The sequence below is a fragment of the Natator depressus genome, chromosome 1, assembly GCF_965152275.1.
Source record: "Natator depressus isolate rNatDep1 chromosome 1, rNatDep2.hap1, whole genome shotgun sequence".
Taxonomy (NCBI): Eukaryota; Metazoa; Chordata; order Testudines; family Cheloniidae; genus Natator; species Natator depressus.
In genome coordinates, this window is record NC_134234.1 from 107,944,930 (window position 1) to 107,970,043 (window position 25,114).

Consider the following 25,114-nt stretch of genomic DNA (forward strand, 5'->3'; position numbering starts at 1 on the left):
AATTGGTTTGGATGGGAGGGCATGGTCAAAGTGCTTTGTCAAAAGGCTGGGAGAGCTAGGGAGATGGGAAGAGCCTTGTTTCTGGGGGAGCAAGAGGTGGGAGCAAGGTTGCAAGAAGACATGGTGCAGTTTGGGACATGTTTGCTTAATATCCTAGATAATCAAAGGGAAGACCATTCAGCTCTGATTTTTCCCCATGTTTTTTTGTTACTATGTGGATATAGTTTAATATTCTGTTGCATGGCATATCATACAAGACTATCCAGGTTTCCTTCCTTCTATGAGAAAAATTGTATTTTTCACCAAGGTCGTGTCTTTTTTTAAAAAACTGTCAGAATCATTCAGATTAAATGCATGAGGAAATCAATAGCAGAATTGTATTAAAGAAAAACACAGCTTTGCTCACAGTTAAAGGTTTCAAGTTCAATAACGTTGGACTTTAAAGAGAAAAAAAGAAATCCCTTCATTTTTACTATAATGCACTTAATGCACCATACAGAGAAGAATAGAAACTCTGTCCAATAGATCTTTTGTGTTTCTCTCAACCTTTGCTATCAGCTTTCTTTTCCATTTCTGTTTAATTCTCCTTGTTCATTAAAAAAAAAAAACCCTTCCATTGCCACTACAGTAGATATAAATATATCCTGTCACACAGAATGCTCCTGATGTTTGGGAAGTATCTTTTCAGGCCTTATTTTGAAATATAAGTAGAAAAGAAATTCTGAATTCTGCTCATTCTTTCAGACAATACAAAGAAAGATAAAGAGTGTGTTAGTGCCACATTGAATACATTTACCCAAACATTCTTGATCTCAGCAAGTTAACAATGAGCATACCTAATATGCAATGATAGGAAGAACCAAATAACTGAGTCATACCTGCCCTCATTTTACTGATATCACCAATATGTCCAAATACTGAAAGTAACTTTGTCTTCTGAGTTTCTTTCACATCAGAGTCACAACCCAAGTATGGATTGGTCCAAAATGTTGTATACAAAAACACTGTAGTTGGAACTATCCTTAATTTGTAGCTTCAGTGCAGCTGTACAACAGATATGCTTCCTTCACTTAGAAATAGTCTTTTACTATGTCTCTTAGATACCCTCTTCAATTTAAATCTACTTCAAGCAGTCACTTAACACAGCCTTCTTTTGAACCAAGATTTCTTTCTTTTTTTTTATTGCTGTCTTAGAATATTCCTCCCCCTGACAGCTAGTCTTTCTTTACATGGTACAGTGACTTTTTATGGGCTTCTGCCATTTAACTATCACTAAAGGTTTAATGTTCCTAAAGGCCTTCAGTTTTATTTATTTACTTACCTTGCTGTGTAGCTGTGATACAGAGGCCCATTGATGGCTCACTACACTGTCAGCAACGCTTGTCAGGCCTGACATCCTCACTACACCTAACACACTGTTGTCATGACATATACCCAAAAGGTGGCATGTAACATAGCACTGGAAAACTAATAACTCACTGATAATTAATATTCTTGTGTGTTGTTTGTATGAGGTGTGTACAAAGAGATATAAACGTGTTGAAATTATTAAAAATGTGTGCCAGGCAAGACATAGGGTACCCCACCCTAGACAAAGGAATGTGGTTCCACCTGCTTAAATGTGTCTCCAAGGTAAACCAAGAGACACTGGAAATGCTTGTACTTCAAAGGTAAACAAAGCCATCAAGCTAACCAGGGGAGGAAGTAACCACTCATCTATCACCCACAGAGGAGGAGCCAACATGAAGTCTTCACCAGACCACATAGTGTCTCTTCCCAGCAGGAGAAAAGGAACTTTACCTGAAAATACATTTCAGTGGTTTACTGGCCTATATAGAGAGGGGGAGTGAACTTCTAAGTTATCCTTCACCTGAACAAACAAAGAAACTGAGCCCTTTGAGCTCTGTGAAGATCATGGCAAGAGAGTCTGGTTACCCATGCTGGAAAGCAGACTCAATGAGAAACACTTTGAGCAAGCGAGTCTAATTTATTAAATCAGGTTTTAGTCTTAGAAGGGTATTTTTATATTTGCGGGTAACCCTTTCTGTCTTTATTCCTTACACTTGGTATTACTGAATCTTATGTCCTTTTCTTAAACAAACTTACTTTACTTTTACTATAAACCTGTTCAGTTAAGATAACAGTTGGCAGTGTATTGTCTGTTTAAAGGAGCAATGAATTTCATAACTTTGGTAAATATTAAGGAAGAGGGCTGGACACTACAGGGCAGATGGTTTGGGGGAAATTCAGGATGGGGAGAGTGTTGAGGTCATTCTGAAAAAAGTAACTGGGTGGTAGAAACCAGAGTGTGATCTGCTTACCTGTCTGATGGCTATTGGTGTCTGGGCTGAGACTCACAGTAGCACAGCGTTCAAGGCATCCAGAGTTGCCAGGCAGACGGTGACACAACCCCTTACTGGTCTGGGTTAAACTCTAAAGTGTCATGATAGATATAGAGGGAGTGAATCCAGGATTTCTGCCTTAAGAGTGGAGCATGTGTGTACACTCCAGATTTACCTCTATCTCTGCTAATATTTGGGTATTTCTGCACCATCTAACTACTTGCAGTATATTTGGGGTCAAGGGCCATCTTTCTTATCACATTAATTGACACATTTTCTGTGTACATACTTCTGAAAATGGTATTTGAGCTCACTGATTGGCAACTAAAAGATGGTATCCCTAGCCTCTGTTTGCCAGAAGCTGGGAATGGGCGACAGGGGATGGATCCAGTGATGAGCTGCCAAAATTTTAACAATGGGTTCCCTCCTCACCCCACGAGGGGGTTGTTGCTCACCCCCAGCCCCCCAGGACTCCTGCCCCATCCAACCCCCCCGTGTTCCTTGATGCCCCCCCCAGCCCCATCCACCCCCTCCCCTGTCCCCTGACTGCCCCCAGAACAGGACAGGAGGGTCTTGTGGGCCACCGTAGTGGGTGCCCACCCCACCCCTAAGAGCCAGAGGCACCTGCCGGGGGGCGAGGTGGGGAGTCCCGGAGGTGCTTACCTGGGACAGCTCCCAGGAAGCATCCGGCAGGTCCCTCTGGCTCCTAGGGGCGGGGGAGCGTAGCTGAGGGGAACGGGGGGAGCGGCTGCTCCCCCACTGATCACATCAAAAGTGGCGCCTTAGGCGCTGACTCCTTGGGTGCTCCGGGGCTGGAGCACCCACGGGGAAAATTTGGTGGGTGCAGAGCACCCACCGGCAGCTCCCCACCCTACGCCCGGCCCCAGCTCACCTCACCTCCGCTCCTCCTCCTCCCTATAATGCACCGCCCCACTCTGCTTCTCCGCCCCCCAGCTTCCCATGAATCAGCTGTTCAGTGGGAAGCCAGGGAGGGCTGAGAAGCAGGCGACGGCTTCCCGCTCAGGCCGAGGGTGGTGGAGGTGAGTTGGGGCAGGGAGCGGTTCCCTTGCGCGCCCCCCGGGTTACCTGCTGCGGCGCAGGCGGCCCTCCTCACGCCCCCCCGCCCTAGCTCACCTCTGCCTCCCTGGGCCTGAGCGGGAAGCAGCGGCTTGCTTCTCAGCCTGCTCCAGCTTCCTGTGTGAACAGCTGATTCGCGGGAAGCCTGGGATGGGGGGCAGAGAAGCAGAGTGGGGCGGTGCGTTCAGGGGAGGAGGCGGAGGTGAGCCGGGGCCAGGCCGGGGGTGGGGCGGGGAGGGGAGCTGCTGGTGGGTGCTCTGCACCCACCAAATCTTCCCCTTGGGTGCTCCAGGGCTGGAGCACCCATGGAGTCGGTGCCTAAGGCGCCACTTTTGGCTGGTTAAATTTAGAAGCCCTTTTAGAACCAGTTGTCCCTCGCGGAACAACCGGTTCTAAAAGGGCTTCTAAGTTTAACAACCAGTTCTAGCGAACCGGTGCGAACCGGCTCCAGCTCACCTCTGGATGGATCACTTGATAATTCCCTGTTCTGTTCATTCTCGCTGGGGCACCTGGCATTGGCCACTGTCAGAAGACAGGATACTGAGCTAGATGGACCTTTGGTCTGACCCATATGGCTGTTTTTATGTTCTTCTGCATCTTATGGATAGGCAAGGGACATCTGAACATCCATCCTGAGTGCCATTGACCAAGAAGCGTTATGGATTATTCAATCTAATGTTTCACCATGAATAAAAGCTGTCTCTTTCCCAGTGTCAGTTTGTGACCCAATTCTGATCTGTAAATCATGGACTCTATAGACAAGAAAAACCTCTTAGTTATCAAGTCAAGGACTCTGTTAAACGTCTCTGCTTCCAGAAATAACACCCATGCTTCAGTACATTTACTAGTGTTTTGCACAGTGTAGTTTTAAATGTGCTAAGAAACAGGCTTGTACAATTCCCTTGAGAGATTATGCCACAGCTCACTAGTTCTCACTGTCAGGAAGTATTTCCTGATATTCAGTATGTATTCTCTCTTTATTAATTTAATTTCATCACTTCTACTTACATTACCTTTTATTATGCAGGATAATTCATTGTCCTTCTTTGGGGCTTACACCTTTCCTATTTAATGGGGCACATGGTGACAGACTACAGTCATTGTTTAATCAAACTACAATGGGCACAATTAAGAAGTTTTCTTTTTAAAGAGATGTTACTGGTTCTAGCTGTAGTCCCTATCAGGTACAGAAATACTTGGTAAGGCTGATGATACCAGTAAAAAAGGCAAATGAAAGCTTTTTAGCTAGATCCACTGCAATAATATTTACATACTTTGACCTCTCCTCAACATTTTGGATTCACAAAAATCTTTCTCTTTTTCTTCCCCTAGACCTCATTTCTGTTTCTCACATTTGTTCTAGTTATGCATTTCTCCTCACCAAGGTTTTTCCTGGATAATTGTCATCATCCTCATGCTTTTAGCCAACTGGCACTGACCTAAAGCTCTTTCTTCTCTCTTCTGCATGGACTGGATTGAACAGCCTCTGCTGTGTGTGCCCTGAATAGGTGTTGCTCTTTTCTGGTGGGTGGACTGGCAGCAGGCAGATTTCCTTTCGTAGATGGTGGGGCCATTTGAATAATGTGCTCTCCTTGGTCTGCATGCACCTCTTGCAGAGTAGGAGTACTTGTGGCAGCTTAGAGACTAACAAATTTATTTGAGCATAAACTACAGCTCACTTCATCGGATGCTGTAGCTCACAAAAGCTTATGCTCAAATAAATGTTAGTCTCTAAGGTGCCACAAGTGCTCCTTTTCTTTTTGTGAATACAGACTAAAACGGCTGCTACTCTGAAACCCTTGCAGAGTGTAGGAGTCGGCCAGCTGCAGCAGCAATCTACTGGCTACTTCCACGGTGCAGGGAACAAAAATTAAGGAGGTGTTATTTTGGAGGGGAGAGGGCCAGAGATCTGGGGGCCTTTTAGGGTAGGGAGAGCAAAACAGATGGACACAATTTAACATTAGTAAATTCCACTTAATTTATTTGAGTTTCTACATGGTGTTATACAATCCTGACAGAGGTGGGGGCCAAAATCGTTGTTTGGAATATGAGGGAGCTTCTCCTGCCTGACTGAGAGGAAGGAAGGAGAAACAATATCCCCACTTTTCATCACTCTTCCTCTCTCTCTTTTCCCGCATTCCTTCCTTTCCCTCGCTGCCTCCTCTGTAATCTCCCACACTTAAGTCTCCCCTGTCTTCCCTCATACTTTCCCTCTTCATTGTCTTTTGAAATTGGTGGTAGGGAGAGCAGGTCACCCCTATCCCCTGAACCTTATCAGAGTAGGTTGGCACTTCACAAAGCTTTGCCTCACAACTGCGGAATGCTGGCAAAATAGCAAGTTTAGCTCTCGTGAGGAGGGATTGTCCAGTACCAGGCCTAAAACCGAATGCGGCAAGCAGCCCCAAAATAGCTCCACCACAATTTTACAATGGGCTGTTTGTCTCTGAGAGTGTCTTGTGCCCTTTGATCAATCCTTAAAAGTAAGTTTTCATTTTTGTTACTATACTTTATATTTGTTTTTGTTAAAGATATCTTGCTTCCCACTCTTGAAAGAGAGGAGGGCTGATGACAGATTCAGACTGGGAGGAAGATTGGCTGCTCTGCTGCTGCTGAAGTTATTGTGCTAGCCTGGCTCTACTGATGGGTCAGACGTGCCTTCGAGATTGACACTCAGTATGTCTCTCACATGATGAGACGGGCCTTTAAGGGGATCAAGTTCTACCTCTGACCCAGGCCTGGTTCCCTGCCCCTCCCCCCCATCACATGACTGAGAAAGCAAGGGTCTGAGAGCCCTGTCCTGTTGGGAGATAGAAAAGGCAGCATTTTCCTGAGTGGAGGGATATCTGCGGGAGAGCAGCTGCTTGTTGGGAGAATCTAGACCTCACGTGGGGCTCGCCACCAGGAGACCTGGGGAAGCACATACGTAGCCCAGCATGGGCTGTGGAAAAGGTCTGTGAGGAGGCAGCCTAAAAGGAACCTGGTAAGGGGTGAAGCAAGTGAAGGAAACATCCTGGGGCAATATAGCATTTGTGTGGGCCGGAGAATCAGCACTGGTGTACTGGTCCTTGTTTAGGGTGCCCAGGCTATAGCTTCCAGACAGGATAGGAAGGAAGCTCCCCTTTTACCTTTGTGTCAATGGGGGGTGGAGGGTGAGACCAAGACAGACCCTGATGGGGAAATACTATTGATTAAACCTTGGGAGGGCTGAAGAACTGGGGAAGGGCTGATGGTGGTTTTGTGTTTGGACTCTTTGTTTAACCCCAAATGTGGGAGGACTCTTACAAGGTTTGGCCAGAGACTCATACCCCAAGTCATGAAAAGACCAACCACCAAGGGGGAAAACTGAGGCAACGCTTGTGTCTCCATGATAGGGAGAAGTAAACTAGTGTTATAATTGCCATGGGCCAGTGAAGACCAGTCATGCTATAGAGGTGACACATTTGAACTCAGAGAAAGGAGGATGGCTAGATTTCTCTTGCAAGTCTTTTTGCTGGCATACTGGGTTATCTTTGATTGTACTGTAATAAAATGGGGATTTACATTTATTCAGGTTCTTAATTCTTCCAAGGCATGTACTCATGTTCTCTTTCCAACTCCAAAATTCAGGACTGCTCTACTTCCGCTTATCCAGTATTAGATTCCACCTACCAAAAACCAGGATGATTTCATAAAACAGAAGTGCTAGCTACTGACCCTGTCCTTGCTATTCTATTTAATGAGGTCCTCCCAGTAGAGCTTTCATAGTTTGGTATGACCTAACCATATGAGCTAGTCCTCACAGTGATTTCTAGACCATTATAAGTTAAACAATATGGGAAGACATACATAGTTTGTATACTTACCATAAATATAATATTTAGAGAGATACCATGGGAGCAAATCCTGCTAGCTTTACACAGGTAATTCTTAGTGTAATCAGTGGGCAAAATCCTGAGGCCCAAGCAGGGCTGTTACTCCTACAGAGCAGAGCTCTGTTGCTGGCCTGATTGACAAACGGTCTCTCCAAGGTTGAATCCTGCAGAGCTCCACAAGGAGGGCCACTTGGCAGTAACCTCCATGGAGCCAACCGAGGGGGCAATGGGAGGCTTCCAACTAGGCGCTTCAGTCAGCACCTCCTGGTAGGAGGGGTTAGTGGCGTCAGGGGGAGCTTTGCTACCCCTTGGGGGCCTGATAGACGTGACTGACAGCTGCATTTAAGGAAACCTCCTTCCTATTTCATCCCCCTTCGCTCCGCTGCGGTAAGTCACAGTCGTGTGTTCTACCTCCAGTCACCTTGATGACTACTTATTTATATAAACAGACCCTTTGCAGATTTAGTCCCACCTTACATGTTGTCTAAATTCCAGAGTATGAGCTCTCTGAAGCAGGGACTGTCTTTATGCTTTTTGACTGTACAGTGCAGTGGAGCCTTTTATCCCTGTTTTAAAGTCCTTAGCTGCCACTGCAATGGAAATAATTTAGAAATAGGAGAGAGAAGGGGCTGTGGCTGTGTGATTACAGAGCAGCTGCTCAGTCAGTGCCCAGCGAGGACCTTATGTCCTTTGATTCCCTTCCTGCACCTCAGGAGCAGAGCTTGGCCAGGTGACAGAGCTGTGACTGAGCTCTGCACCCACAGAGGAGGGCAGTCCTGATGTGGCCCAATGGGATTATTTGCATGTATAAAGTGAGCAGGATTTACCCTTACAACGTACATTTGGTACCATATTTATAGAGTGTGGTCACATTTTAAAAGTGTTGTCTGGTTTTGAAAGATTCTACTGGTCTGGCAGTGATACCCTGTGTTTAAAAATGGATGGAAATCTTGAAGTGCAACACAGAGAGAGTGGAATAGTGTTGGCAGAGAGTTGAACAGTGCTATGGAACTGGCCAGATTATATATTTACTTTTAAAAAATATATGATTCCATGAGGTTTCCTCCTGTGATCTTCTGTAGTGACCATAGACAGAACTTGTGAAGAATATAGGAACTGGTGGTTAGCTGTGACCAGAGTTGTACTACAGTGTACACTGAAAATGGCATTTATCACTGTTCTCCACTGTAGATGCTCCTATGGCCTGTCAGTCCAGCCATGCCCTGATAAATATTCACCCATAAAAATCATGGTGTTGAATTATCACTTCTAAATTGACAGAGTTCATTATAATTTGCCACCCCAATTTACAGTTCCTCAACAGTATATAAAGTTTAGCTTTCTTGTGATTTGGGAATACTTAAATGACCCTATCAAATTTTTTTTACAAGAATTCTTCATTGTTACAAAAAACACTTCAGGTGTTTAAACTTGAAGAATTTGAAAGAACTTACAGTAACTTACTCTTCACCATATCTGCTGTTTACTTTTTATTCAACTTGGACAGAGAAACAAGACTAGTTTGCTGTGTAGTCTCAGGAACCATCAATTTACTACACGGTTTGGTTGCACTTTCAGATGTTACTGGGGAATGTTGAATCATTGCCACCATCTTTTCAGAGAGGGTTATACTAAAACACAATAGAACATTTTTACAAAAAAGAAAAACATGAAAACGTGTAGTATCAGGTTTAGTAAAATGGCAGTTTCTAATGGTAGGGCATAACTGTAAAATTATATTTTTTGTGCTAGGGTTCTTAGAGTTTGTACAGTTGTATGACCATTACATTTTTTAGTTTTTTTCCCCTAGTTGAGATATAACTATTGGAAACAAAATTCTAACTCCATATTTTGCTCACAATACTTCCGTAATAGAAACACAGGTAGGCTGTTCTCAAAATGTTATTTGAGATTTTGGTGTATCAAAACATGTTAGCACAATGAACTTAGTGTCTTGACTTTCAGAAGTTCAGAGCACTGGTAGCTCCCATTTACTTTGGCGTCTCTGAAAATCAACTGATATTTCTCTTGATGCAGAGGGGTCTGAACTGCAACACCAGAACTGAGCCCCTCTAAACTCTGGAGTAGTTTGGATCTGAGTATGAACTTCAGGACAAATTCCTTTCTCCATAACAGGCTGACCTGGAATCTGAGCACCCCCAAACTTCTAAGAAGTGTGAATTAGCATCCAGTTTCAGAAATGAAATTCCTAAGCTGGGCCCATTTCTAGTTTTTAATGAGCAAAACCAAACACTTTTGCTTGTGAAAATAAACTGGCAGGGGAAAAGTTTCTGACATTTCATTAAACAAGCTGGGAAACTGTTCAAATGTACTATATTAGTAGGTAGAGATGAATATTCTAAGTTAAGGATATACAATGAACTCTGAATGCTTGGCTTCTATGAATTTAAATCTAAAAACATAAAGATAACTTAAAGTCCTGATCCTGCAGTGCCTATGTTGGCAAAACTCCCGTAGGTAGAGACTGCAGGGCTTGTCTCTTAGTGGTAGTTTTCTGTAATTTATTTGTAGTTCGAATGGTAGTGTCCTTACATAAAGAGATAAAAACAAATTGGTTATGTACTTCATTGTATGGTGTAAATATGCAGTTACAGAAATTGCTTAATAATCAGTGACTATAAAGGTTGCTTCTGAATCATTTTGGTCTATCATATGTGAGCCTACTTGAAGACTTCTTAGTTTTGTGGGTCAGTGAGTGTACCAACCCCAAGTCAAAGTGGAATAGGTGCTGTTTTCATAATACAGTACAGATGTATGTGGTGAAGTCCATATGCTAACAATTCTAACACCCTTTTAATTTAAGAAACACTACTGTACATGTTTGACAAGCCATTTAGAAACAAAATAATTTGATAATTTAAACATTTTTGTCTAGAGAACAAAACTGATTAGCTCACGTTGTGGTCTGACAACTTGCTAATTTTTATTCTTAAAAAAAAAAAAAAACCACCCCAAATCCTAAAACCAGGCTTGAGTTTAACAATTGTTAAAAAGTCTCAGAAATTAGTAGGCTGCTTTTCTGGTTTTGTAAATGTTTAACTTGAAAACAGCTAGGATTTTTTTCTTTTAAATTTGTTAAAAAAAATTGCCATAAAATGAGACCTTGTGTGCCAGGTTTCATTCTAGAGCACAGCTTTACAGCTGAGCTAAACCCCCCTATAATAGGAAAAAAGTGACAGACCCTTAACTATAGTGGTACAAATGGCATTGGTATAATTCCTGGGTGAACTTTGTCCCTGGATGTGTGTTTTTGGAGTTGTCGGGGTGACATTCAGCCTCTACATTCATTTTTATGATAATTCAGAGAAAATTGTGGTGCAATAAACTCTTCAAGCCTGTCTTTCTTGTGAAAGCCATGAATCAATCAGCTGCAGGCTTTTTTGGGTCTTTTCAATGTATAGTGATCATTTAGATTTGACATGCATTGTGAGACCTTAGCTTGGCTCCTCTCTATGGTCTGTCATTAATTCCAGCCTTTACCATTCTGAAGTACAGTGAAGGATGACTGAGAAATCATTGCCCCTCTTCAGCTCTGTTATTGCACAAAATAGCAGCGCAATAATTTTTTGTCAATGTTTTACTCTAAAAGCTTTCTACGTCAGTTTTGAAAAGGAAGCAATAAAGCCCATTCAATGGTATGAATAAAAATCCTTTGAGGTTTAGGCGCAGGGCTTCTTTTCTTCAGCTGGTAATCAAATTGGAGCTAAAATGAAATTGAGTTTTCTTATGAAAATAGCCTTTGTTGCTGGGAAGGCTGGTAATTCATAAACAATAACCTGCTCTTTTGTGTGGATAATAATATATTCATGTTCTTTCAATAGGGTAAAAGCCAGACCTAGTGCATTATGGTACAGTAAAAATAGCAGAAGGAGCTTGCTGGAATAGTCTTGAAGAAGAAATGTAGCATTCGGTGACTTAAGCTTTCAAGCTTCTGTCTGAAATTGTACTTTGCTTTTATTTGTGAGCTGGGTTTTAGTTGTTGATTTGTTGCTGCCATACAATATTTGGTTAATTGTGGATGATCTCAAGCTGTGCTCATCACTGTTACTGCGAAGGCTGCTGCCAGCTGCTGGAAACAGAGCCTGCTGCTACAGGATGTACATTATTCACAGGAGCAGCCTCTCAGCACTGATTATCACTGAAGAGTTCTGCTCTCCATCACTGTGTACAGTACATGCAACTGGACTGCAAAACACATGGAGGTAGGCAGAAGCCCCTCTCTTTACGTATAAGGTAAAGGGCATGCAGTGGAGCTGTGGAAAGTCCGCGGGTGAACTTGGCTATGAATTTTCAAAGTGCTGTTGGGGAAGCAATCAGTCAGCGTGTAAGAGGATAATGTGTGCTTGGTTACTTTAAACCTGAACTGAAGGTTTTCATTAGGACATGCATGGTACAGTATAATGTATTCAAAGTGTACTGTGAGGCTCTTTTAGAAATGTTGCACTATGGTTCTTCTAGACAGCTGGGAGACCTTTTAAGTTTTTTGATCTGGCATTGGTGCATATTAATATTTTTAGATATGGCTTAGGATGAAATCTGTATTCTATAACTTAACACTGAAGTTCATGGTACAGTAGAAACATGCATTTGGACATAGATGCATTTGAAAAGTGAGATGCTAATATAAAACTCTATATCGATACCTGGTCTGCAGTGACTCTTGTTCTGTTCCTCAACTTGGTGGGGATGGGAGGGGGGGGGGAGTTCTACTTGAGTTACTGCACATTTTTATTCATTTATTTATTTAGGTTTTAATTTTGGTTTACAGTTTTGATATTGTTAGTGGCTTTGATGTTCTTGAGTTCTGACTGATGATGAGCAATTTTTGTTCAGCTAGATGTTTGTCTTAGATTTAACATAAAGGTATGCAGAAATGTTATGCTCATTTGAGGTCGGCTTATCTATACAAAACACAGAGCTCATCAACATCAGTAACTGTACTCACCAAAATAAAATTTTGTTTTAGGTTTTAGTTTAGTTTTGATTGCACCCTTCATACTTTAGTGACATGAAATAATATTAAAGATCTCACCAGAGTGCTTGGAAGTGTATAGGATGAGAAAAGATAACAAGTCAAAACAGTGTTATTACTTGTGGATTTCTGTAGCACTAGAAGACAAGAGGACAGCAGCTGTCTTGCTAGTGTATCAGAAGTAGCTTTACACTGGGTAGTGCTACAGTGAGGGATTTTCTAGTCCAGATGAGAGATTCTGCAAACTCTATTCTTGTGATCTGAAATGAAGAATGGATGCATATGTGTGTTGTTTTCCTAGAAACTTTAACATTAGTTCCAGGAAAGTTAAACAAAAAAATGGATTCAGACAGATAGAAATTAAATGGGAACTTAAAATGGAAAGAATATAATAATAGTCTTTATTTGCAAAGAAACATTAAGTTGAATATGCACCATATTCACGACTGACTATCAGGCAGTTTACTTATGTAGCGGTTTTTTCATTTTTAATAGTGAAATTACATGTTTAACAAAAGGAACTTTTAAAGGCACAGTGGTAACTGACAGTCAAAGCAATGTGTCATTATCGAATTAGCATACACAAGTGTGTTTTTGTGATTCACTTCACATACCTCTGTATTAGGCCATCAGAAATTTAAAACTTATTCCTGAAGTGTTTTAACATTTGTATTTTATATGTATTTATTTTATTCTGTTACAGTTAAAGTTAATATTTTATGCACTAAAATTATTAATATCTTTATTACTGCTTACTGGTTCAGGATACATTTCTAAAACTAAAAATATGTATATAGTTTTATTATAGTGTGTGTAAAACATAGTATAACATAACTTCTCAGTGGTCTCCCACAACTGGTAGGACTGCTTTTCATGGTTGCTTCATTCAGATGCCAAAGTTGAATTGAAATTAGTTGAATTGCTCATCTGAACAGGATGATCATTGACAGGATATTACTTGTGTACTACAGCAAAATAAGATTAAAATATTCAAGTATGTGTTTGACAGAAGTCTATTTTAGCATATATTGAAACATTTCAGGTGGTACAGAGCACATTGCTATCTTGGAAACAGAGAATCTATCCAGTATGGCCACCATTCTGGGATATTAACTAGTCATACCTGATGTTGTGGTGATCTTTGAGTTGCATAGCTTGTATGGTTGCTTTCTAAAACTACAGGTACAAAATATTATAGAAGATTTCAGGAACAAATGTTTTAATCCTAACACCAATATTTGAAGCAATAATTTAAAGTTTTCAAAATAATTCTTGTAGCCAACAGCTTTAAAAAGAAGTGTTTTTCTTTTCCTGCTCCATGTAATTAAGATTTAGCATGTGCAATTGGAAGTAAAGTATGTTGACTAATATTTCTTATGTTGGATGTACCTTTGTCTTGGAAATGTGTTTACATATTTTGTGTTAGGATACATATAGAAACAACATTTTATGTAGTCCCTCCAGGTTCTAACGTATCTATGCTTACAGATAAACACACACAATCAGGACACCTATTAGAAACATTACAATTGATAAAACAATATTTCTAAAATGGGGCAGTGACAGTGCATACCAGGAGATGTGCATCTTTCCTAATGGTCCTCATGTCCCAAGACTAAACCATTGTGTGGCGGTTATGAATCATCTGCTGTTGAATCAAGCTGAGACCTTCAAACTCATTTTTGCATAAGATTACAACCTAAGCACACCCAATGTTTCCAATCTACAATGTTAGCCACATATGCCATCTTTACTTTCCAAAGATATGTATTTTCAGTCATAAAAAGCATTTGAAATTATGCAAGTAAGAGTGTCTCTGTTCTTTACAGCAATGATTTATATGATACTTACCACTATATATTAATTAAAGTTGTCCACTGTTGATACAAAGTTGATGAACAGTGCAACCTATTTTTTCATTGAGATTTTGTTTAGTATCTGTTGCTGCTAGAGTATAAATTCATAACTGACTGTATTCCCCAGCAGAGCCTTGTTTCAGATGCAGGACTGATACATTCATTATAATTATTTTGTGAAAAAAAATTAGGCACAAAACATTACAGACAATGACATAAAATTAAAAAAGAGAACCTCTGTAGTTAAAAATACTGATTTATTCTAGTCTGGTTTATTTTATCTAATGAATGCAGCTTAACATGGAAATAAACCGACCTTTGAAATTAGAAGGTAAATAAGGTGAATTAAGGTTAAGATTAATGTAAATGAAGATGACAGAACTGTCACTATGTATTTTTACAGCATCTGCTATTCTTGCATTAACTTCATTTAAACCTTGATTTTCAAGTGGTTTTGTGGTCACCTCGGCTGAATTAGATTTCCATCTAGAAAACAGAAGTGTGCTCAGTATCAAGAGGCATAGCTGAATATTTATTTATTTAAACTGATTGCAGAATAGAACTGATGACTTCCAATTGTCTAAGAAAAACAGAAGGAAAAAAATGTGTTTGAAATAATTTTCACTTATCATAATAACCAATGTCACAAATTGCAACACACATTGTGTGGATAATTATCTGAAGAAAATTGCATCACAGTATGTCCTTTTACTCTTCTGATCCTTATGCTATCTGAAACTTTGCAGGTTTGGGTTAAACGCTTTTCGACTGCTCTATGCAAATTGCATCTCTCAAGTTCAAAAATTTAGCATGAAGCCTGCCACTACTTTGAAGTTTCTCGTTCTTTCAGCTTCAAGTTCTTTCAGAGCTTGTTTGGAGGTGCTTGTATGATGCCAAAATACAAGATTTTTGAATCTCAGTTTTTATTGCATTCTGAGCTTTCAATACACATCTCATGATCAATTTTCTTGAGTCCACATACTGTACAGAAAATGAACTGCCTCAAACCACTATTTTTATTAATATATCGGAGGAGAGTTCCATAAACAGTACTTAGTTTTTCCACTCTTTAAGGGTCAGATTGTTATACGTTAAATGAAGTTTCTGGTTTTTTACCAATGTTAGTATCAAAACATACATACCTAATATTCACGCTGCATCTTTAAATATAGAAATTCAAATGTAAATAATTTGTTTTGAAATATAAATCTTATTACTTATGATTAGGGTTTATGCCATGTAAAAGATCTCCAGTTTCTCCATTTTGCAATGTGCTACAGGCCATCAACATTCTATAGTAGTAATTCATCTTATTTCACTAAGGCTTTTTGTGATAGTCATTGAACATTTTTCTTGATTTTGGGCCCCCAGCTATAGTACAAGTAATTTAAAAAAAATCTTTTGTAGTATACTAGTATTGCCACTTCTGTAGAGTTTAAAAAAGGGTACCAAAATAGGGACTCAGCTAGGAAATAGGCAGAAATGAATTCTTCCTCCCACCATTACAAAAAGAAACTGGGATATGTGTATGTGATTTTTCCACTGTTTTGTACCATGTGTTGTCCTTTGCAGATGTGCAAAGTGAGTGGAAAATTCTTCCATTCTGATTGGGTAGTGTTTTACACTCTGCACAAGTGCAAATCAGTGAAGGATCAGACTAGCTATTTAGGTTGTGAAATACTTGGTCAAGTAACAAACTCCCACCAAATGACTTTGTCATCACCATCCTGACGGTAAACATTAGGGAAAAAATAGACATATATTTTTGTCCTGGGTATTGTAGAGTATTCGACTGAGGTTTTAGAAACTTGCCACATTCCTTGAGAACTGGAGAAAAGTCCCTTGCAATGTAAAATAATTTCTGTTCTGAAAACCTGTGTTGTGTAATAGACGAGCCAATATCTTTTTGTCACCTACCTGGATATTTTTTTTTTTTTGTAATCTCCCCTCCTATTAATTTCATTTATTACTAATAAGGTCACTTCCTGATTTCCCAATCCACTCCATCACTCACCATATTGCTGTAACTACTTTGAAATCAGATCTACACCAGAAGAAGTGATGGGACACATGGGGCATCAGGCCCTATGTCTTAGAGTAAAACCGATTTTAAAAGTTTTTTCAGATCTTCTCTTTTATTGTCAAACATTACAGTGTCGAAGTTGTACGACTCTTCTTTAATGTCATGTAATCTAGTCTTATCTGCAAGTATGGTGGTTATGGGTAAAACCCAACATTTACCCCTAGTTGTCACACTGTAGTTCCTGAAGTACCAGCGATTTCCACATAATTAGAACAGGAAGTAACTATACTGTCTCAGGTTCTAATGAAGGTAAATCTTGACTTTTTAATGGCAACTACTGTTCAGTGCAGGGTTGGGAAACAAACTCAGATCCTGATAATCAGTATGAAGCACTAAACACCCTCCTTTTCCTTCCCTACACCAGGATTTATACAGTTTTTCACATAATGTTTACTTGGAGGCAAAAGCATACTTTATATTCTTACCAATCACCAAGGATAGAAAGTCTCTATAGGATGACATAAATTATGTTGTAGCACTCCATAAAACCAAGTATCTTAGGAATTGGTGAGTGTGTGTAATGAATATGCAAAACTGTTCAAATCAAATATGTTGGAAGCCTGGCAAAACACCTCTTGATTTTTGTGTCTGGAAGCTGATATCTTCAACACCCAGTCCTGGCCTTCCATCAAGCAAGTAAATTTTCTAACCATATAAAATATATCAAAAAAATCACATGACCTGTACTTCCCAATTAACATTCCCGGTATAAACTGACATTCCACTGCTTTTGGTCACAGATTTAACCAAATAAATACAAATGAGTGAACTTCAGAAAGTTCTGGAAGGTTAAAGCAGAATTTGTTTTTGTTTGAATTTTATACTTAACTTACTGCACTGTTTTTTATTATCTATTACAGTAAGGGACACTCAATAAATACATAAAATGCACAGGGGACCATTGATTTAAAATTGGTGTTTAGACTGAAACATTTCTACCCAGAAGCAAAGATATATGGAGAGCAATTTTACAACCATTTTGCTAGTTTATGAGAAGAAACATAACGATTAGCTTTAAAAAGAAATTGAATAATAATAGCAGAACACTGAAACCAGATTTTTTAATCTGAATGAGACTCTACATGAGTGTTACGTGGCCTACAATCAGCTGGTATTTGGATTGTTTTATCAGAAATAAGAATCCATTATAGCTACACTGATTAAAATTACAAAGGTGGAACACCAAGTACTTTGGACTTTTAGACATAGTATGCTAGGTCTTAAAGGTTGAGACCCACTGCTCCCTGGTCTTACTTTGGGGTTGGATCAAAACCAGGAAGGGGAGCCTATTTTCTGGGTATCCGTCTGAAATCACCTAGAACTTGTTCAAATGAAATTTCCACCATTTTGAGCAAAAATCTTGTTAAAATAGCTTTTGAAATTTAGTAAATATTGAACCAAAGCATAAAGTCTAGCACTGATTTAGCTTAAAATCTGAACATCAGCCTTAAATCTAATCCAGAGTTTAACAGCATTTCCTTGGTCCATTTCAACTGCTACTTAAAATATCTGAATTTGCATGCTGACAAGCTGTTCTTGGAAATCATCTTTATGATGTAGGCCCAGTCTAAGTAAACACCACTATATCACCTTCAAATTCTGTCTGGTCAGGTCTTTGTAGTGAGGCTTGGATGAATAGGGGAAAGTAGACATTGATTCTCTTTCTCCATGTTCCTCAACTTTGAATGTGTAGCTGAGAAAGATGAACTTGAAAGATATTTTTAAAGCTAAAACAAAGTACTTAATTTAGTAAGTGAACTTGTTATTTGGAATGTGCATTCACTTTGTCCATAGAAACCATGCCTTTGTCATAAAAAATCTATCTTGGATGGCAGCATAGCAAAAGGATAAATGCTGCTGTTCAAAAAAACCAACACAAGAAATCTTTAAGCTGTGAGTTTGTGTGTGTAGAATAAATTCTATTGATTTTAAAAGCATGACTTATCAGGAAATATAGATCTAGTTGCAATCAAAGAACCTGGAAGTAAAAGAAGTGTGTGTTAATTAAAAGGCATCTGACAATTCCATCCAAGAACCAGTGTTGAAATTGGCAACATTGCACATTATGCTACATTTTTTAAACCTCATGTCAAATATTTTCAAAGAATGTGTCTTTCCATGGGAATTACACATCATTTTTCAAATTCATTACGTGGCTTTTAAAGCCTCTCTCTGTCTATCATGGTCAAAGGTGTCCAAACAGATCATTCATTGTGACAAAAGAAAACAATGTGTGATAGTTAACATTGGAGCAAATACACACAAAAGCAGTGCCATCAGTGCATCGTTTGTGAGCTGGTTTTCAGATGTGAGGAGATCAAGAAAGTTCCAAAATACTACTCCTGTATGGTGCATTGGAGATTCTATTCAAGTTTCATGACACAGGCAATGAATATAGCTACTGTCCTGGCAGTCCTAATCCCCATAGGTGGAAGGGAGGTCTGGGGTTGTGGGGTGTGGACTGAAAGCCTGCCGTGCACTCGCCCTCAAGGGTGGCTTCTGTCCTGTGGGGTTGGGCCCGGCTCCCTGGTTAGGGCCTCAGTGGCCGGCCAAGCCTGAGCAGTGCTGCGACCTCGTGTGCCAGGTCACAACACCCTGAGCAGGGAGCCAGCCCCACAGGACAGAAGCCACTACTGTGGGGGAGGGGAGGTGACGGCAGGCTGGGCTTGCTCTCCAGCCCCCTTTCCCTCCCTGCACCTGCCCCAGAGCCTTCCCTCCACACCAAGCCAGGATTAAGGTTGCAGTGTGGAGGGTGCTGCTGCGGTGGTTGGTGCTCCCAGGTCACACTGTCCAAGAGTGGGACACTGGGCCCAGCCCACCAGGACAGGAGACCCTACTGAGGAGTTTCTGGGCATGTAGTTGTAACTGTGAACCCCGGCTAACACTGTGCCTGCAGGCTCAGCACCTCTCGTTGGGGTTTATGTGAAGGTACGTGTCTCCATGAGGTCTCCGACAGGTAGCTATCGCTTGCTGAGATGATGCCAAGCCACAGGCATTTATGACGTTACTGTCTCTCAATCGTAACTTGTAGGGCTGATGATAAAGCACAAGTCTTTGTGCAGCTACAGATTCAACTTAGTGCAGAGCCTGTTGTGGCTGCTGTGTTTTCCTGGATCTACTGACACTGGTTGCTCTGAAATAACCTGAGTGTGAAAGGTGAAATATGAAACCAAATTCTATTCTATTCTAAAGTTAAGGAAAATTCTTCAGTATCTAATAAGATCATTTTGAAGAAAGTGTTCTTAGGAAATATATATCTACTACTACAGAGGCATTTTTTAATTTATGCTTGTTTTTTTAACAAAGCTGCACCTCATGGAAATATAAGAGGAGCAGAGTGCATCTTCTCAATTCCACCAAACTGTCTGGAGCCCCATATTAGTATGCAAAAATGCCATCTCCTTTTTAGAACTGATGGCAGTGCTCTATTTTTCCACCCTATTTTCAATTCTTATTAACTGGTTCAAACCAATCCGGTTCAGACAGTTTCAACAGTAATGTGTGAAATTAACTTATGGCTGACAGTGAAGTGGCCACAGAGCAACTTACTGTTAAAATGCCAATAATAACTTTGTGTATTGCTTTGGGACCTTACAATCAGAGAAGAGATTGTTAGTGTACCTATAATTATCACCTGGAATCCAGGACCTATACATGAGCAGAAGTACTGTGGCACAAAGCACCCCTGTCTTCACACTCTACTCACAATTGTAATCATCTTAGTACAAAATATGCCTTGTGAGGTATCATTTGAAAACTAATAATTCCCTGATCATTAATATTCTTTTGTGATGTATGCACACTGTGGGTATTAAGAATTATGAATATATGCTGGAATTATGACTGTGTGTGTAAACCAGCCAAGTCAGAGGGAGGTGTTAAACATGTCTATCCCAAACAAAGGAATGTGTGTTTACCTCAGTCTACACATAAGTAGTAAACCTACCCATTGCCTGCTAACAAGGAGTGCAGGCAAACCTCACACTAGAAGATGGCTAAGTGTCTACACTCAGCAGGAAAGAGAACTTTGGTTTGGTTTAACTTTTCAGAAGAATCCATTTCAAAGGTTCATTGGTCTATAAAGACAGGGGAGCTGAACCTCAAGTGATAAACAACTCAATTGACTGTGTACACTATTACTGTATTATAAAAGTGTATGGAATGAGGTCTTTTGTGAAAGCAAATGACACATTGATGGTTAATATCATTGTGAAATGTATGTATTGATACTACATGAGGAAATATGGATACTCATTGATATTAGGCTTTACAGTCTGCCTAGGCAGGAGGGAATGCCACAGCTATCTACCTGTCTCCCATGTAAATTAAGCATGGTGGAATCACAAACAATGGAAACTCCACTTACATCCAGGTGAATGAGAAGCCACAGGAAGGGAAGAACAGCATGAGGTCGTCCTGTCTCTTGAAGCACTATCATTGAATTCTGGGAGATATAAGCAAGGACAGAAGCCATCTTTGGCATCCATTACTAGACAGACACTAGGGAACAGAGCTCTAGCAAGCTGAGGAAGATGTGTCCATCAACCAAAGGTGGGAGGAGAGGGGTTGAAGCAGTGGTCCCCAACCTTTCTGTGGGAATAGCACATTCCTATTCCCAGAAGACTGTTGCGGGCGCCAGACACCCCGCCGCTGACATGCCACCGAGAACCGGCAACGCTTCTCGGCGGCATTTCGACAGGTGGTTCTCCGGCACCTGCGCTCGGCGGCGGCATTTCGGCAGTGTGGTGTCCTGCGGGTGCACACAACTGCCTCGGCAGGTGTCATTGCGCCCACGGGCACTGCGATGGGGACCCCTGGGTTGAAGTCTCTAGAACTGAATACAGGTGAGAAACCTTCTTAGGAAAAGCTCTGTCACCTAAGAAGACAAGGGAAGCCAATACCATGTACTTTTGTGGAAGGTCCTGACTGAGGGAAAGTCAGCCATGGCTGGGAAGAAGAATGACTAGTGAGAGGAACCATCTTGAACAAAGCCTGTAGCTTGCTTGGTTACCTTTTAGACTTTTAGATGCATATTTTCATTTTATTTGCTTGTAACACTTTTTCTAACTTTATTCCTTTTACTTAGCATCACTTAAGCCTACATATATTTTGTTAATACATTTCTTTAGGTTTTACCATAAACGAACTTAGTGCTGTGTTTAAAGGGAAAGATGTATTCATCCTAGTTAGTTAATAAGCTGTGATGTATTTTTGTGTCTTTAAAGGAACAAATGAAACATTATTTCCCTGAGCTGTCCAGGAGAGGGCTGGACACATCAAGGCATACGGTTTTGGGGAAATTTTGGGACTGGGAGTGTGTTGGGGTCACCTGCTGATTGTAACCCAGGCTGGCAGAAGCCAGAGTGGGACTGTGGGGCTGTAGACAGGCTGCTGGAATCAGAGTGGCTGAACTGGGGCTGTCTAGCACACAGACACTCAGGGTGTTGCCTGCATGCTGGTAGGCTGATTATGAGCAGCCCAGGTTGGGAGCTAAGCAGCAAAGCATTGTGAGGCACCCAGGTTATAGGGTAGGCAGAGACACAAACCGTCACTGAGCTGGATTGCCTTCTGAACCATGACACCCTGTGACAAGTAGCTTCTGTTTTTTGAAATGTGTTGGACCTAATTAGTATTACTGGATGATTTTGTATGCATTAGCTTGGAGGAGCTAAGTTTTTAATCACAGCTATATAAGAGGTTCATAATGGATTCCAACATCTGTTAGAAACAATTAGCTCTGATTTATAAATGGGAGGTTTATTACAGCTGACAATGAAAATAATTTTATTTTTCATTAAGACAGCCTAAGAAGTTGTTTTTTATTTTATTTGATCAGTTTCGGGACAAGCTGCAAGATATTCTAATTAATGGTGACCGGCTTATTAAAATGAGTAGTGATTGTAATCAATAATGAGCAAGGAAAATACCATGGGGAAATAGAGGCCTCTGCAATTACCAAAGAAAGATGCTACGTACATAATATTAAGGGTGACACTAATAAAAACAAACATTCAAAATTTAAAGCTGCAATGGAGCCCTCTATTCAGGACCTTATTGTGTATTTATGATCTTTGCAAACCAGTCCCATTGATAACAATGGGAGCTGCTTTCACAGATTTGGTTTCTTATGCCTATGCATTTCAGCAGATGTGGGATTATGTGTTTCATGAAAATAAAATTGAAAATGTGAAGTAAGCATGTAACAGTCCTATTTCAATAATTTATATGGCTGTATAGCGTGTTGCATATGTATTTGTTTTTAGAGTATGGGAAATTCACAGGTTTAAGCTGATTTTTTCTCTTGTACATGAGCTTTCATGATTTTTTCTGCAGACCTCACATGCTATGTGGATTCTGTGCACTTTGCCTGCATCCGTAAAATCTAGTTTTCCCCCAACTCATAAGTGGAAGAAAAAAATCTGTGCTTGTATTGTCTGTGACAACACAGCTCCCCTACGTTTGAATAACATGGAAGCTCATTTATTGTTGCTAACTATGGCCAGTATTAATTATAAAATGGAAAATGGCTAATTGATTTGTCTTTCAATTTTTTTAAGTACCAAAGAGAATGAATTAATTGAGTGAGTGGATTCAGGCCCCAATTCCACAAACATTTCTGCACATGTTTAGCTTTCAGCAAAGGAGTTGTCCTAATGATGTCAACGGGGTTGCTCACAGACTTAGGTAAGCATACACGTAAGAGTTTGCAGGAGTAGGGTCTTACAGCCTGATCCATTGTCAATTTAATTTAATTGCAAGATTCCCATTCACTTCAGTGGACACTGGATGAAGCCTTGCTGCTTGCTGAATTGCATTTTACTTTTCCATTAGAAGTTTAATTTTCTGCAAATGTGATAAATCTCTCATAGAATAAAAAGCCATTTGTAGCTATGAATCCTTATTGCTGTTACCTCCTCTTGTAATGTATAAATAGCACTCAGGGGTTAGGGCAGTCAGGAGAGATGGCACAGCATTGTGTTATCTGTGAACAGACTCTGCCAGCATTACTCATACACCAAGTAGCACCTCACTTAGGCCTGGTCCACACCTAAAACTTAGGCCGACCTGGTTATGTTGCTTGGGCTGTGAAAAATTAACACCCCTGTGAGATGTAGCTAAGCCGACCTAAGCTCTGGTGTAGACACTGCTAGGTGGATGGAAGAGTTTTCATCAACCTAGCTATCATCTCCTGAGGGGCTGGATTTCGTACCGTGATGCAAAAAACCCTTCCATCCCTGTACTGTCCACACTACAGTGCTACAGAAGCATAATTGCAGCCCTGCAGCTGTAGCGTATGTAGTATAGCCATACTGTTAGGCCACGTCTGTACTACAAACTTTGGTCGATGCAAGTTATGTTGGCATACAGCAGCTGCAGGTAGTGTATTAATTATGTATACTTGGCTGTTTGTAAAAAGAACAGGAGTACTTGTGGCACCGTAGAGACTAACAAATGTATTAGAGCATAAGCTTTCGTGGGCTACAGCCCACCTCATCGGCTGCATAGAATGGAACATATAGGAAGAAGATATATATATACATACAGATAAGTTGGAAGTTACCATACAAATGATAATAGGTCACCTTAACTAATTAGCCTCTCACAGTTTGTATGGTAACTTATCTGTATGTGTGTGTGTGTGTGTGTGTGTGTGTGTGTGTGTGTGTATATATATATATATATATATATATATGTGTGTGTATATATATATATATATATATATATATATATATATCTTACTATATGTTCCATTCTGTGCAGCCGATGAGGTGGGCTGTAGCCCACGAAAGCTTATGCTTTAATAAATTTGTTTGTCTCTAAGGTGCCACAAGTCCTCCTGTTCTTTTTGCAGATACAGACTAACACGGCTGCTACTCTGAAACTTGGCTGTTTGTGTTAGCACTGCACGTACTCACCAGAAGTGCTGGTGGTATCACTAAGTGTGGTGCATCATGGATAGGTATCTGTAGTGGGGCAGCTGCCCCACTCCGGCAGAAAATGGGTTAAAAGCAGCCCTGGCGAGGGTTGCAGCAGGGAAAGGGATTAAGAACAGCTGGGGGAAGCTGACTGTGTAGCTGACCACAGCTGTGGCCAGTTCAATTAGGGCCCAGCTGGCCCTGATAAGAGGGCTGTGGGCCAGAAGCTGAGAGTCTCACTCTAGCCCTGGAGTGGGAAGGGCTAGCTGCCTGGGAGCAAGGTACCTGGACTGGAGCAGTGCTGGGGAATAGGGCAAAGGAGCTGGAGAGCTCCAGCCTGGTAAACCCCCAGGCTGCAGGCCTTGGTGAAGGCTTACAGAGGTACTGGGGTTGCAGAGGTGGCTGGTCCAACCTCCTTGGCAATGATGAATGGCTATTACACTGTAGTCGGCCCCAGTGAGAGGGGGCTAGATGATGACTGGCAGTAGCCACTGAGGCAAGGTGGGTTTAGAGGGTTGGGGATTCCCAGGGAGGGGAGACCCAGAGTGTGAGGCTACTGCTGGGGAAGAACCCCAGTGTAAAGGGCGTTGGGGTCCAGGAGGGACACGGGGGTCAGTGGCAGCAAGACACCGGCCTGCAAAAGGTGCTCTGGGCTGGAAGAGCTAATTCCTGAGACAACCAGCAGGAGGTGCTGCACCGGTGAGTCATCACCTTGCTACAGTATGCCATGTGCCACTTTCCAGCACAATGCCTTTGAGGGAATTTTTGTGGGGCACACACAAGTCTCACAGGGGTGGGGATGGGAGCAACAGCTGTGGTGCTCTGCTCTTGTTCGATGATAACAGTCGGCTGTGTTTGTGTTCCCTCTGTGCGCTGCCCCAGATAGCTAACACAGCAGACCCCGAGAGAACCTCCAATGACCACAGACTCTAGTAAGGTACAAAAGAACGTCAGCCAGGTTTATTGTTGAAGAGAAACACAATCTCTAGCTCCCCG